The 16689-nt window shown below is 33.8% G+C and overlaps 1 non-coding gene across 1 annotated transcript; it reads right to left on the reverse strand.

The window, feature by feature from the left end:
- Positions 1 to 5320: 5320 nt before the first annotated feature.
- Positions 5321 to 5427, reverse strand: LOC127134157 (small nucleolar RNA R71). The gene has a single exon (XR_007807916.1). It is a non-coding gene; the product is annotated as a small nucleolar RNA R71 (small nucleolar RNA).
- Positions 5428 to 16689: the final 11262 nt, after the last annotated feature.

The raw sequence follows: 16689 nt of genomic DNA on the forward strand, positions 1-16689 counted from the left end.
CAAATAAGTTCAAATATGCATGAAATTATGAATTAAAGAACTTCCCTTGATTGTATTTGATCATGGGATGAGGTTGCTTCATGAGCAAGGCATTGTGATGCACAGATGAATTAGGGTTTCTCTGGGGAACAAACCTTAAACCCTTTGACATGCTTTGATCAAAATGAAGAATTGAGATACTAGGGAGGAATATTTTATGGATGAGAGCTTTGGGAACCATTACCATTCTTGCTTTCATCTTCTCTTGACCATATCTTTTTACCAATGATTTCCTTGAAGCTCTTGACCTTGTGATTGCTCAAGCTACAAACAAGAAATGTTAGTGAGATATTTTTGTGCTTTTGGTTAGTATACAAAAATAAGAAAAGCAATAGTATACAATTAAAGCATGCTTGGTGATATCACACCACTCTTAAGAAGTCCCACCCAAAGGCAAAGGGAACTAAGATGCTTATGATCCTTGAGGCTTTGCAAATGCAATGTTATGATGCCATGAGGGATCTTAGGGACAAATTTGGGGTCTTACACCTATCATCTACAAACCAATGGACAAGTGGAAATATCAAATAGAGAAATAAAACAAATTCTAAAAAAATTGTCTCACTTTCTTGGAAAGACTGGTCCTCTAGACTACGGGATGCACTGTGGGCTTATAGGATTGCCTATAAAACCCGTATAGGGACAGACCCTTCAATTTAGTCTATGGGAAATCATGTCACTTAACCTTCGAACTAGAACACAAAGCCTATTGGGCCATTAAGGCCGTAAATACGGACTAGTTAGAAGTTGGTAAGAAACGATGATTAGATATCCAAAAGTTAGAGGAACTCTGACGCGATGCCTATGAAAATGCTATAATCTACAAAGAACGAACCAAAGCATGGCATGAAAAGCCTATCACAAGGAAAAAGGTTCATGTAGGCGGCGTAGTACTTTTATTCAACTCTAGATTACACATATTTCCTGGTAAATTACGTTCTAGATGGACCAGACCATTCGAAGTCACAAAGTTCATGCCATCTGGTGCAATTGAGATTAAAAGCCAATCAACGGGCCCGTTCACGGTAAATGAACAAAGACTGAAAAGTTACACCAACGGTGATGTACCTACCTACTATTCTCGCCATGACTTAATTGAACCATCATTTGCTATACAAATAACCTGATTTACACTAATGTCGAGCTACCGACATTAAACAAAGCGCTACATGGGAGGCAACTCACTGTTTCATTATGATTTTTTTAATATTTTTTTCACTTTTCTTTTCTTTGTATAACAGTGATTTATTTTACTACTACTAACAAGACTAACTTTTGATTGATCACATTACAGGCCTAACTCAAACTAATTTTTCCTACTAACCATTTAAAGATGGAGAATACAAATAACATGTGAGTTATTTTCAGAGACGAAGCTCAAAGAAGACACTATAAAGTCTTGGATGAAAGAACTGTTTCACTAACCCGATACCCTGAATTCCCTATCTTAATAGCTTTAGGTCTTTGTAACAGTGTTAAGTGCATGGTTAACCAGCTCAGTTGGGACCGTTTATCTGTGCACATACACCCGACCTATAAGAACCTGACATTGGAATTCCTAAGCTCCTATCGATACAACCCTAGTGTAGGAATAAACCGAGTCCAAGGCTTTGCTACCTTCTGAATCTTTGGGAAGGAATACCGACTCACACATGATACTAAAAATGCCCCCTCATCACCTCTGGTTGAAACCAATAACCCTGGCCCACTTACTGGTGAACTTACTGCCATCCAAACTAATATCTCAACTCTCAGTAACGTTCTCCACCACTTAATGGATTATATGCAGGAATAGATGGACCACGTTTATCAAGAACTCTACTTCATCCGCAGATTTTTAGGAATTGAGGATAATTCTTAGTTCTTGTGTGGGGGAGGAACTTATTTTCACAATTATTAGATTTACTCTAGATTTTATTTCTTTGCAGTTATTTTACTCATTTCCAATATGCACCTTTAGAGTTTCGCTCATTTTTTCGCACCTTTGGATTTTTGCTCATTTTTTCAAATCTTTAATGCATGTTTTGATTATTTCCCCCATTTTCTTTTCCTTGTTTTCTAGATAGATTTATTGCTTTTTAGTATAATTGCTTAGGCTTTCTTTTCTAGCTTTAATTTGTTCACCGAGTCATTGCATGTGATGTCGAGTCTTTATGCATGATTTTTGCTATTTATTAATTCTATCATTTCATGAGCCTTACAAAGAAAATGTCTTTAAGAAAATAAGTGTTTAATTTGAAATTTTAGGCTCTTAGACAAGTTAGAGATAAGTTATAGAGACTTGGAAAATCCCCCAAAAGATCAGTATCGTCTTAACACCATAAATCTCATAATTATAGAGATCGACTTGGATACTTGTTATTCCATGGCCTTGAAATCTCTCCCCTAAATAACTCTTTGAGTAGTTTATCCTAGCAATCAGAACCATTTGAATCACCATCGAGTAAGCGGACCGATGCAAATAGGTGAATGATCCCATGATAAAGAGAAAGAAAAGAAGAAAAAAATATGGAAAAGTAAGATAATGGAAAAAGGAATCCGCCTTCTAAGTTAGGTGACCCTCACCCGGTCATTTAGCCTAGCGGCTCTAAAACATCTAAGAATATTACATATTCATCATAATTTTTTACATAATATGGATCATGGTCATTAACAGGTTCGTTTGCCGTGTGTGAACAAATATTGGGCTTAATGTGATTGCGCCTAAATATAAAAGGACGAAAAATGGGACGAGTAAGTTAGGCTTGGGCATAATGACATGATGCGAATTGGTTTGTATATGAAGGAGATTGATGACCGTAAACGCGGAATGTGTTGTTATGATACCCTTAGTTTGCGAGTTAGTACCTATCAATATGACCTTGAGTTTATTAGATTCTTTAGCCTATAATAAATTACAAGAGCACCACTATTTTCCTTCATATGCTCATAAATGTTTGCTTGAGGACTAGCAAAGGTTCAAGTATGGGGGAGTTTAATAACAACAAATTACACCATTATTTGGACTCCTTTTGTGCATGTTATATTATCTTTTTACCTCTATTTCTAGTGTTATGTGGATATTTGATCTGCATTTCAGGTATTTGACCATATAGGAGCCTTGTGTGAAGAAACAAAGCATTTCAGATGCAAAACAAAGAAAAAATGGGAAATTACACACAAGGTGATCTATGTGGCATCCGCCATGGAGAATGCCATAAGAAGAATGACGTGTCCCACTCACCAACGGTCGATTGACCCACTCTTCCATACGTTGGGAAGGTGGTGTTCACCACCTAGGCATTGTGTTCTCCATCCTTTGTGAAGGTTACACGGTTAGAAAATGGACTTGTCTAGTCTCCCACTCACTTCATGCACTCCTATATTCTCTCCCACGAATAAAGAAACTTCCCACTTAATATTTTGAACCTTGGAACACTATAAATAGGTGTAAACCTTCATTTTCCGAGGCATCCAAGCTTAGCATAATCTTAAGCACTAGAATTATCGATTAATGTTATAACTCGTCACATCGAGGGGTTATAGAACTAAATATCATTGGGTTTGTACGAAGTTTGGAGAACTTTATTTTCCTATAGTTTAATCTTGCCGCCATTTATATTTATTTACAAGTCTTCAACAATTTATTTTGTACCAGATTCAAGCCTCCGTTTGGAGCAGGTTTTTATTATATTACACATTTTTATTATGTCGTTTTGTTTATTTACTCTCACTTTACTTTCCTCGTCTCACATTACATCTTTTATTTTCAAGTCTTATTTCTTGCACCATATTTCTTTACTTTTGTTAATCACACGTTCTTGTCGTTATTTCCTTTTCAAAACCAATTTTTAAACCTCAGTTTTCAATTCAATTACCTTTCCTAAATGTTTACTTCTAAGTTTCAAATCTATGTTTTTATGTTTGTCATAAGCATGTCAAACTAATTCATTGATGTTGGGATGTGAGGACCATCATTTGGAGGTACTGTAACTATTATTTCTTTAGGATTTCAATTGTGGGCTATTTTGGTTTTAATATAGTTTCTCTGAACTCAATTTAATCGGTCACTGCGAAAGTAGAACCGTGAAAACGCCGGGTAAGATCGAAAATCGTCTGACATTAAAGAATAAATTTGGTTTGTTTTTTATTAACGAATACCGTGAAAGCACTTTGTTAATTAACTAGGAAAGTCTAGTATTTCTGGAAAGAGGTTTTAAAACTATTTGAGGACGCGTTTATATGTTTAGGATTCAGTTACCTAAGCGAAAGCATGACACCCTTTTAAGTTAAACTTTCCAATCAAAATTACTTCTCAACTGAGTAAAATGTCTAATTTCTTAAAATAGGATTTACTACTTTAACGCAATAAGCGCCGGTCACACGTGATAGTGGATGGTATAAATTGGTGGGTCAAATCCGGTTCTAAATATGCGAAAGAGACAGTTCCTGTTCAATTACATTATTTTCAAAGTAGAAAATATTTCCCCATACAACAATCCTATTTACAAATAATCAAGAGTGTTGTTGTTTGATGAGTGCCACATCCCAGTATTATTTGTCTAAATTTATTAAATTTATTTATTTCATCTCTCCTTTGCTTAATTCATTCACCTTAGATAAACACCATAGCAACTAGAAACGATAGATTGACAATTAGGTCTCTATGGGATCAATATCTTTTAAAACTATGTGATAGATTGTTTACTAGTAGTTAGATAATTCGATAAACTCATAAAGTCACAATCAAGTTATTGGCGCCGTTGCTAAGGACCAATACCGTCAAATTTTGTAACCTTTTTTTACACCGTCTGTATTAAGGCAACCCTCTCCGATCAATGCGAACCACTCACTGTACCGGAACTTTAGAAGATCTAATAGTTGAACTAGAAAAATACGTAAGAGCTTGACTTTTTCTCTAACGAATTAAAAGAGCAATGGTAGAAGACCAAAATCGTAGGCCACTCAAAGAGTTTGCCTTACCTTCTAACGAAGAGCCTCATTCAAGTATTGTCAACCCAACTATTACAGCTAACGATTTCAAATTGAAGCCTGATTTGTTGCATATCGTTGGTCTCTTAACAGAGAACCCAAACTAGCACCTAAAAGTTTTCATTCAACTAGTCGACAGACTAAAATGCAATAATGCTGCTCCTGAGGCTATACATTTATGTTTATCCCTTTTTCCCTCAGATACATATCGTGATCATGGCTAGATTCCCTTCCAGCAAATTCCATCACTACTTTTAATGACCTGAAGAAAGTATTCCTTGCTAGATACTTTCCACCAAGTAAGATCGTCGTCCTGCGTAACCAAATTACTAGATTCACTCAAAAGGATGGTGAGTCCCTCTTTGACACCTAAGAAAGGTACAAAGACCTATTAAGAGCTTGTCCACATCATGTATTAGAACAATGGCTAATCATCCACACCTTCTACAATGGACTTCTCTACAACATTAAGGTTAGCAGCCTAGACCATATGAATGCCAAAATGGACGCCCTAGCCCAAAAGGTCGAAAGCTTAGTCATAAACCCCACAACCACCGTATCTAAAGTATAACCCGGATGCGAAATCTATGGGACACCAGGACATGTGACTGCCGAACGCAGTCTACTAGATGAAACAAACCCATACCAGGTTAACTATGCCCAAGGAAACCTCTATTCGAACACTTATAACCCTAAATGAAGGAATCACCCAAACTTCTCTTACAAGAACAATAACTTTGTTTTCCCCAAAACACTACTCCTCAAAGACCAGCATGTTTCCAATCCCAAAGACCAATACAATCGATACAAACTACCCCTCGGAAGTCAAACCTTGAGAAAATCATGGAAGAATTTTTCACGACTCAAACTCGACAGAGTAAAGAAGTCATGAACCAAAACGTCAATATTAATGAACTGATTTCACAATTAGGAAACAGGGTTAATTCTATGGTAACCCACAATAAGATGCTGGAAACCCAAATCTCTCAAGTAGCACAACAACAAGCTGCTCAGGCTACACTAGAAGGTTTATTCCCTGAACAAGCCCAACCTAACTCTAAAGGCCATGCTAACGCCAAAAGAAAATGTTTTGACTACCCCAGAAGAACAAAATGAGGAACCCGTAGAACCTAAAAAACAAAGAAATAGGGATATTAAAGATAAGGAAACAATGAATGGAAACTAAGAGAATCAAACATATGTACCACCGCCACCTTATATATTACCAATTCCAGATCCGCAAAGACTTAAACAGACTAAACAAGACACCCAATATAAGAAGTTCGTGAAAGTGATCGAAAAACTTCACATCGAGATACCCTTCACTAAAGCCATGACCTAAATATTATCATATGCCAAATTCCTAAAAGGATTATGCATAATCTTCTACAAATTTGATTTCGATCAAATCAAATGTTTTCTAAAATGTTTTGACATCTTTACTTCATAAAAAAGTCAAGGCAAAACAATCTTTTTGCTTTTTAGAAAATGCTCTGCTTGACTCACATATTTCGTGAACTAAATCTTCAGCGTATCTTCATATGTATCATAAAAGGATACAAATCATAGAGAATACTAAAATAGGTCACACTCCAATGTTGAACCAACATTTTAGGACATCTTGTTCAACATCTGACTAGAATACTTGTTTTTCTAAAATGCAGCTATAGCGGTAAAAAGATTATGATGAAGTTATTGATAAACTTAACTCACAAAGCAAAAGTCGCCACTGCGTTTTTATTATTTCCAAGGGAAAGGGAAAAAGTACGAACAAAACCTAACGAAGTTTTAAAAGAAAACTAATAAAAGGAGATAGGGGTCACGGGGTTAGTTATACAAAGGAAAGGTATTAATACCCTAAACATATATAGTACTCTGTAGGAACCTCTTTGAAATCTATACATGTTTGCTTAAAAATGGTATTCTTTGCAAAAGATTGGGGAGATGAGAAAAGAAATGTTTTTATTAATTTTGTGTTTGCCAAGACTTTCTGAGTCTCATGCCTATGTACCAATAAAGTGCAATGGAGGATCAAAACCTCATAGTTCATGGTAAAAATAAAATATATGTTTGTTTTGATTCATTTTTAATGAATAAGACATTTTGTCATTTTAAGGAGAACACTCAACTAGCCATCCACAAGTATGAAAACTTTGCATCACCATAAAGAAAGGCTCCAACTTGGATAAAGATCAACAATTATGCCACTAACTCTCGTAGATGGAAATTAATTATCACCAATGGTATGAGGATAGGAGAATTACATCTCTAGTATTGAAATGACTCATGTCTAAACTTTGAGAAAAAGTTTTAAAAGGAAAAAGTGCACAAAAGGCACAAAATAGTTTGGATGAGTTATGTATTTTGTTTAGTCTTTTGAAATTGGTTTAAACATGCTTAAGATGTATTAACACTTACTTAAGAAAATATTTTAAAAATCACTTGACAAAAGTCAAGGTTTATTGAGAAAGTGGTTCAAGTTTAAAAACAAGAAGGTTTTTGAAAAAGGGAGAAAAGATTTTGATAAATAAAGAAGGGGGGAGAAGAAGGGATTATCCTAGAACATAAAGTAAAAGCTAGGGAGGAAATATCTAACCAAGAGATAGCAAGCTTTATGATATGAGTCAAGCAAGAATTCCCTCATTTGGATTAATCCTCAAGCAAGCCAAATAAGCAAAGAATAATCCATGTGACAGATGAAACCAAAGTAACCAAACCAAGTCTTCAAAAGAAACCCAAAGTCAAAGGGGCATGATGAATCCAAAGGTCTCAAATCAAAGTCTCCCAAAGCAAGGGTCAAGGTCCTAATTATAAGTTCATAACTCCACAATAATGCCAAGGATAGTATCCTCAAGTCAGTGAGTCAAGAGAACCAATTTTTTAAGGTTTTTTCTTTATTAATGTCCTTAAAAGAAAAAGAAGTCCAAATGGACAAAGAACAAATATCTTAAGCACAAACAATATGATATGAGATGCTAAAATAAAATATAAAGTAAATGACAAAAGAATAAAGAGCATAAGATAAATAAAATTAATGATCAAAAATGAAAGATGGTTTGGTCATTTTTTGGAGAAAACTCAACTATTCACCCACAAGCATGAAAATATGAACCTCTACATCACCATGAGAAGGGCTCCAACATGGATAAAATCAACAACTATGCCACTAGCTCTCATATGGGAAAGGAAACAATATTTTTCCCACAAAACCATGAGCAATAGGAGACTTACAGTCCCACTTATGAAAATGACTTACTTTTGGGACAAATTTAGCGATGTGTTAAAAAATCGTAATTGGACTTATGTAGAAGTCACAACTATATAAGGTCAGTCAATAATAATGTTTGTGTTAATACATACTAAATAATTGATATGTAAATCATTCTCCTAAAGCTATGCCACACAAAAAAAGAAAAAAAATGGTGGATCAAGCACAAAGTCTAGGAGGATGTTCCATTACTTCAATCCATACTTCATGATACCTAGGAAAAACTTATGCATCAATCCAAAGTATCTTAAATGATCCATGATCAATTAGGAGGTAGATTTGAAATAATTAAAGTTCATCAGGCACCAATCCACACATCATGAACAAGATGGACACAAACCATCAAATTGATCAAGGGGGAAAGAAAGATAATAATAAGAAGAGGACAAGAGAGATCACACCCAAATTGGATCAAAGGATTGATCAAATCATCATCAAATCCAATCATCCATTTTGGTGGATTAGGATTTTCACCCCATTAACACCTACGATCCATTGAGTTTGATGCGACCTAGATCAAAACAACCATAATCCAAGGCCAATAGAAGTCCACAAAGGTCAAATAAACATAAACTACAATAAAATGAATTAAAATTATTTTTAAATGAATTTTAAAAGGGAAATAAAAGAGAAAATCCATAAAACCCTTCAAAACACTAAATAAATGGCCAAGAAAATTATGGAAGGATGAAAATAAAATAAGAGACATAGAATAAAATTTTCAAAATTTCAAAATGCATAAAAGTATTTATAAACCAATTAAAACAAAGGATAAAAGAGAAAAAATCATGGAAAATAGAAAATTAATAAAATAAAATATGGAAAAATAGGAATCATATGATGAAAAATAAAAGAAAATTTTAGAAACTATTTTTGGATTTTTTAGATGCAAAATGAATTTTCTATGAATTTTAAAAGAAAATGAAATGAAAAATGAAAAATGAAATAGAAATAAAATCAGAAAAAACACGGAGCGTTGGATCTGACCTCATTAATTGACGTGGCAAATCCAACAATCACAAAGCTGGCGCACGATGGAAATTAACAAAAATGAAACACGAGATCTAATTTAAATTAGACCAATCAAAACATTTCAAATGTCCAGCGTGTCTCCAAACTCAGATGACCTGAGATGAACTCCGGTCATCTTCCCTGATGGTGCTTCACTAGAGTTTCATCATTTAGTAAATTTTGACCACGAGACCACCACCGATTTGATCGCCTCCTCATAACGAATTCAACCTCATGCTCCAAATTCATTTATCAAAACAGAGCATGGGGAATTTCAGAGAAGTTTCAGAAACAAGCCACAAAAATAAAATTAAATGATGAACACGATCCATCAACAACAGATAAGTTAGGGGAAAGCATCAGAGAGTGAATGATTGCATTGTGGTAACTTGTTTGAGTCTAAATGATGCTCAGAACTACCTTGTCCAAATGGTGATCAGAATTTGATGAAGCTCAATCTGGCCTGGTCACTTTAAAAGGTCTTAGAGCTTAGGAGTTTTTGCAAAAGCTTCATAGAAGACCAAAGATGCTAATGGAATCAAGAAATTGGGTTGAAACAAGTTGGAATTAAAAACACGATAGTTGAGTTTTTCTAGAAAATTTCAGATTGAAGTAGGGGTTTCTTGACTCTCAAAAGCTTGGAAATTAATGCAGTAGCTTCCTCTATTTATAGTGAATGAATTGGGATCCAAATACGTGTTAAATCAAGCTGAATTCGTGAAAAATAAATTTGATCCTGAAGTGAGGAATGTTTTACTTCCAATGCATCAAAACTCAGTCAAATGATGCGTTTTAAGAGTCAATTAACTTCTGGAGACTTGGTTAAACATGTTTAGGTCCAAAACGCCTGGTAATTTGGCTTATAATTGAGATTAGTGAAGTTCAAATTTCGGATCATGGTGATTTCTTCAGTTCCAAGTCAACATGTTCAACTCAATGTGGAATCTTGCTCAAGAGGCTTTTTGATCCCATTCTTCTTGCATTTGGTTGACATCATATCAAAGATTACAATGTGCCAAAAAAAAGGTCGCATTTGGATGCTTGAGCATAAATCTGTAACATGCTGAAGTTGGCACGACAAACCGGTCATGTAACTTAGAAAATTTTAAGTCCCAAATGGATGGAAATAACCTGTAATATATCAATGAATTCCATGGCTTTCCAAGCATAATTTGACTTTGACCCTTGAAGAAAACTTATAGAGGGCATCATGAATGATATTATGCAAAATAAATCAACCTCAAATGTTGAAAATTGGAGAATTTATGAATCTTGAAAGTTGAGAATAAGTAACTTGAAAATAGGTCAAATTTCACTAAGTCTACAAATGACCTATAATGTCTCCAAACTTTTGATGATCATCCAAGCATAATTGGCTATTTTCATGTAAAGATAGGTTATAGAGGATATCGAGAAGATTTATCTCCAAGGTCCTCAAGCCTCTTGCAATCTCGTTTGGATAAAGGGTATCTCAAAGTTTTGTTGTTAACTTCTCAAAGAAAGTCAAAGGTTCATGTGTTTATTTCCATGCCTTTTTCAACAAGTTACCTTAAGCTTTGATTAATTTAATAAAAATACATTCAAGGACACCTTATTTTAAGTTCATATGATCATACATGTACTTTGAAATGCAAGAAAATTCCAAGTGCACAAGATTGTTCCAAGTGGTTTGACTAAAAAGTCAACATCTGAAGTCAAAGTTCAAAGGATCATAATTCCTTCAATTCTCAACATTTTTTAATGCTTATTTTTGCATATGAATCTTGTTAATATCCTCTACAACTTCTCTTACAAGTAAAATGCTAAAATGTTGGAAGATGGAAAAGAAGTCCATATTCCTTCCTTTTCTTCTATTGTGAGCATTGCTGATGTAAGTGGTGTGACCCGAAGTGGTCGAGTATTTGCTTCTATGGCTCCTAAAAGAATGGAAGATGCTTTGGTGGGGAAGAAAACTCATATGGAAACTCCTGTTGTGTAGTCTGGCCAATCCAATAGTGTAAACTAGAACTCTGATCATGATGAAGTGCTGAAACTAATCAAGAGGAGTGAATTCAATGTGGTCGAGCAGTTATTGCATACTCTGTCCAACATATTCGTCTTATCTTTGCTGATGAATTTAGAAGCTCACCGAGAAGCTTTGAAGAAATTATTAGAGAAAGCTTACGTGGATCATGATGTAACAATTGGTCAGTTCGATGGAATTGTGGCCAATATTACCGCGTGTAACAATTTGAGCTTTAGTGATAAGGAATTGCCTGAGTAGGGGAAAAACCATAATTTGGATCTACACATTTCCATGAACTGTCAAGAAGATGCTTTATCCAATGTGTTGTTTGACACTGGCTCTTCTCTGAATGTTATGCCCAAGTCTACCATGTCTAAGATCTCTTATCAAGGTGTTCCGGTGAGGTTTAGTGGGGTTATTTTGAAGGCCTTTGATGGCTCGAGGAAAACTGTGATTGGGGAAGTTGATCTCCCGATAAAGATAAGTCTGTGCTTATTTCAGATTACTTTTCAAGTGATGGATATCCATACCACCTATAGTTGTCTCGTGGGACATCCATTGATTCATGAAGTTCGGGAAGTGACATCATCTCTCCATCAAAAGTTAAAGCTCATGAAGAATGGGAAGTTAGTGATTGTGGGTGGCGAGCAAGCCATGTTGGTAAGTCATCTCTCTTCATTTTCGTACATTGATGCTGAAAAAGTCATGGGAACTTTGTTCCAAGATCTTTCTGTTGATGATAATGTTGTTAAGAAGAATGGGCCATCCATGAATTCTTTGAAAGATGCACAACAAGTGATGGAGAATAGTCAATCTGTTAGATGGGGACAAGTTGTTGAACTTGCTGAGAGAAATAACAGAGCTGGTTTAGGCTTCTCTCCTGGTTTAACCCGAAGATATTTGAAGTAAATTAATGAAGTTTTTCATAGTGATGGCTTAATTCACTCCAAAGATCAGTCTTTTGTTGTGATCTTGAAAGTTGATCAAGAACAGGAAACGCCAAACTTTGTGACGCACAAATTGATATGCCAGAATTGTACCACTATCGATGTTCCTTCTCTTATTCACCTGTCAAAGTAATATATTTTTGTTATTTTTAAAAAAATCCTTTCACTATGCCCAAGGTGAAAGTGAATCTTTGTGGGCTTTATTTTAGATTTTATCATCATTAATAAAATGTTATTTCGTTTATCCATATTATGTTTTCTCTTTTTGATTTTCTGTAAAAATAGTAACATCGAAAACCAAGATAATAATCACTTTTTATATATGAGTTAATGCACATTTATTTGCTCATATTCTAAAATCAAGCATAAAATTATTTTGTAGATTGATTGTTAACCTATTGAAAACAATGACCCAATGCCCTCTCCCAACATTGAATTCCCTGTGTTTGAAATGAAAGAAGAGGATGTTGTAGATATTCCTAATGAGATTTCCCATTTGCTTGAGCACGAGAGAAATACCATTCAGGATCATAATGAACCACTGGAAGTGATTAATTTGGGTTCTAAAGATAACAAGAAAGAAGTCAAGATTGGGGCACTGTTTTGTCTGATTGTTAAGAAGAGGATGGTAGTGCTTCTTAGAGAATATGTGGATGTGTTTGCTTAGTCTTCTCAAGATATACCGGGTATTGATACTGATATTGTGGAGCATAGATTACCATTGAAGGCAGACTGTGTGCCAGTTAAATGAAAGTTGAGAAGAACTCATCCTGATATGGCTGTTAAGATAAGAGAGGAGTTTTAGAAGCATAATGATGATGGTTTCCTTATTACTTATGACTATCCCCAATGGGTGGCCAACATTGTGCCTGTTCCAAAGAAGGATGACAAAGTTCGAATGTGTGTTTATTATATATATTTGAAAAAAGCTATCCCAAAGAATGATTTTCCTCTGCCACACATTAATATATTGATAGATAATATCATTAAGTTCAGTGTTTTCACCTTTATGGATGGTTTCTCTGGTTATAATCAGATTAAGATGGCACCCGAGGACATGGAGAAGACAACATTTATTACACCCTAGGGAACATTCTGCTATAGAGTGATGCCTTTCAGTTTAAAGAATGTTGGTGCAAAGTACCAGAGAGCCATGACTACTCTTTTCCATATTGAGAAGAGTCATGTTGAAGTTTCCTCAGCTAGAGTTTGTTTTGATTCCTCAATAAAATATGCTCAACCATTGATTCTCAAGAGGCTATATTTCAAGGCATAATCTCCAAGATCCTCAAGCCTCTTGCAATCTCATATTAGTCAAGGGTATCTCAGAGTTTTGTTGCTAAATTCTCAAAGAAAGTCAAAGGTTCATGTGTTTATTTCCATGCCTTCTTCAACAAGTTACCTCCATCTTTGATCAATTTAATCAAAATACATTCAAGGACACCTTATTTTGAGTTCATATGATCATCCATGAAGCTTGAAATGCAAGAAAAGTCCAAGTGCAGAAGCTTGTTCCAAGTGGTTTGACCAAAAAGTCAACATCTGAAGTCAAAGTTCAAAGGATCAAAACTCCTTCAATTCTCAACATTTTTGAACGCTTCTTTTTTCATATGACTCTTTTCAATATCCTCTACAACTTTTCTTTAACCTATTTTCAAGTGGCTTTTTCTCAAATTTCAACATTCACAACTTCTTAAATTTTTAACTTTTAAGGCTGATTCTTTTTGCATAATATCATTTGTGATACCGTCTACAAGATTGCTTCAAGTATCAAAGTCAAAATATACTTGGAAGACCATTGATTTCTTTGAGACATTACAGGTCATTTTCAGCCATTTGGGACTTAGAATTTTCTAAGTTACATGATCAGTGTTTCGTTTCAACTTCAACATGATATAACTTCGTTCTCAAGCATCCAAATGAAATCTTTCCTGGTACATTGTGATCTTTCATATGATGTCAACACATTGCAAGAAGAATGAGATCAAAAAGCCTCATGAGTAGGATCAGGGACAGAGCCAGAAGTTTTGAGTTGTGGGGTCAACGAACGTTTTATAAAAATATATTTTAATTTCATCTCAATCACTTGGAAGATATAATAATATTTTTTTCCTTAAACTGAGATCATTATGAAGTTTTTTCAATTCAAACTCGAAAAAAATAAATCTTGAACAACCCCAATTTAAATCTTCCACGTTTGTCAAATGTTTGAGGATTAAAAGTTTATGATTCCTCCATTTATTTTATTTTTAAAAAAATCCATTGCTTATTACTAAAAAATGAAAAATAAATAACACAATTAAAATCATATTAAAAAACGATTCATACTAGTACTATAAAATAGATATAAACACAACAATTTCAAACGTTAGTACAATCTCAAGTTCAATAAGGTAACAAAATATTTTATCTTTTATTATAATAATAAAATAAATAATAACTTCATAAATATTAAAATTAAAAAAATACAGTTTAGAATATCAACAATGAAGAAGAAATCAATATCAAAGACGCACTTTGTAGTAAGGGAAAGAGAAGAGTGATGATTCGTTTGGACTTGAAAAAAGTAAAAAATAATTAATAGGAATGGAAAAGAAAAGTTGATTACTATTATTTAATTAAAATTATTTATTTTATTTAATATATAAACATATTATTTATAACACTAAATACTAAATAATTATTATTATAGTGGGGGCATAGGTCCACCCTTTGAATAATGTACCTCTGTCCCTGATTCACACTAACTTTTAGTTTCAATTCTCCCCCACAAATTATTATATATCGGATGTAATATGTATTAATGACAAATTTCCTTCCGAATAAGTTGAATACCTTAATGTGAATTGCATAAATACGTAAGCTTATCTTGATAATAAGTTAGTGAAGAAAGTTTCCTACACTTACTCATGCATTAATAAAGTAAATGCTGATTTAGAATAATTGTAATAGGAGATAAATGGATTAAAATTTTATAATTTTGTGTTAAATGGAAATTTATAAATTTGTGTATTTTTTCTACTTCTCAAGTGACTCTATTTATAGAGAAGTTGATATCACTTGATGAAGGGAATTACTTTTTGAATAAAATTATGAACCAGAAACAATAAACCATTATATCAATTTATCATTCAATTAATATCACAAACATTGCAATGGTCTAATGGCAACATGTTGGTTCATTTTCTTGCCGATGTGGTTCAAATCTAGGTGTTGTTAATTTTGAGTTTTATTTTTATTACTATTAGTAAGTAAAGTAATATTTATTTAAAAAGTAACATCACTAAGAATCAAGTCGGACACCCTTGATATGATTTAAATCATTACATAATAAATTATGTTTTCACTCATCGTCGAATAGATTAGTATACAAGTTTTTTGAACTAATTATTCATTAGAACAAGCGTGCAAAATTCACATCTGGAATCTCGGTACTATCAAAAGAATTATAAAAATTGATACATTAAATACGGCCTTGTGTCATGTATCCTTTTTCACGTGAATTTAAGAGTAAATCCCTTTAATCTATGAAGCGGTCCCACTTCATTCTCGTACATGTAGATTATATCATAAATATACCCATAATTATACATTCTAACAAACATATATTATATGTCTATTAAGAGGAAAACTTTATCCTACCACATTTATTCTTATGGTCTAGGAACTTGTACCCCTCGAGATGTATCTTTGGTCAAGTACTTCAATCACTCTAATAATTTACTTTCATCATTGAATTGAAGACTTGATGTTATGTGAGTGTGAGTTGAGTTTATATTATTGGTGATTAATTATATATGGACTTGTATAACATCCTTATATGATGTCTTCAACATCACATCCTTGTTAATTATTTCGTCAAATAATTGCAAGATATCCTTGATGGGATTATGAAAATTGCAGATACATAACTCTAACTTTTAACCCTACTATCTTAAAATATCTCACCTTGACATAAGCTCCATTATAACCATGAAAAACCTCAAAAGTGTGTATTCAAATTCAGACTTTGATTGACGTTTTAATGTTTTCAAGATAATGGGAAAATAAATTTTGTGTGTTGATTGAGTGATTATCATATTATTCACTTCAGTGAAATGATGTGAAAGAGAGGGAAGTTGAGTATATCAGAAAGTTGGAAGAATTTCATGAACTTATTTGAACTGAAGCAAAGAATGGAAGTGGCATCTGAGATAGATTGCTTTGTGATCATTGGTTGGGTAAGAATGCTATTTTTCTGTTGAAATTTTTATTTTGCAAGCATGATCCTTGAAGACAAAAACTGTTCAAGTTTGAGGTGGTGATGAAAGTCCATCATTATTGAGTTTCATCAGTGGTTTTTAGTAGTATTCATATGCGAATTACATGGATTGAATATTAGTTTTTTGCAATATTTAAGAGAAAGGAGAAAGTTGGGAAGATTCAAAATTCTATTTTCAACACATTTT

Source organism: Lathyrus oleraceus, chromosome 3 (genome assembly GCF_024323335.1).
Source record: "Lathyrus oleraceus cultivar Zhongwan6 chromosome 3, CAAS_Psat_ZW6_1.0, whole genome shotgun sequence".
Taxonomy (NCBI): Eukaryota; Viridiplantae; Streptophyta; class Magnoliopsida; order Fabales; family Fabaceae; genus Lathyrus; species Lathyrus oleraceus.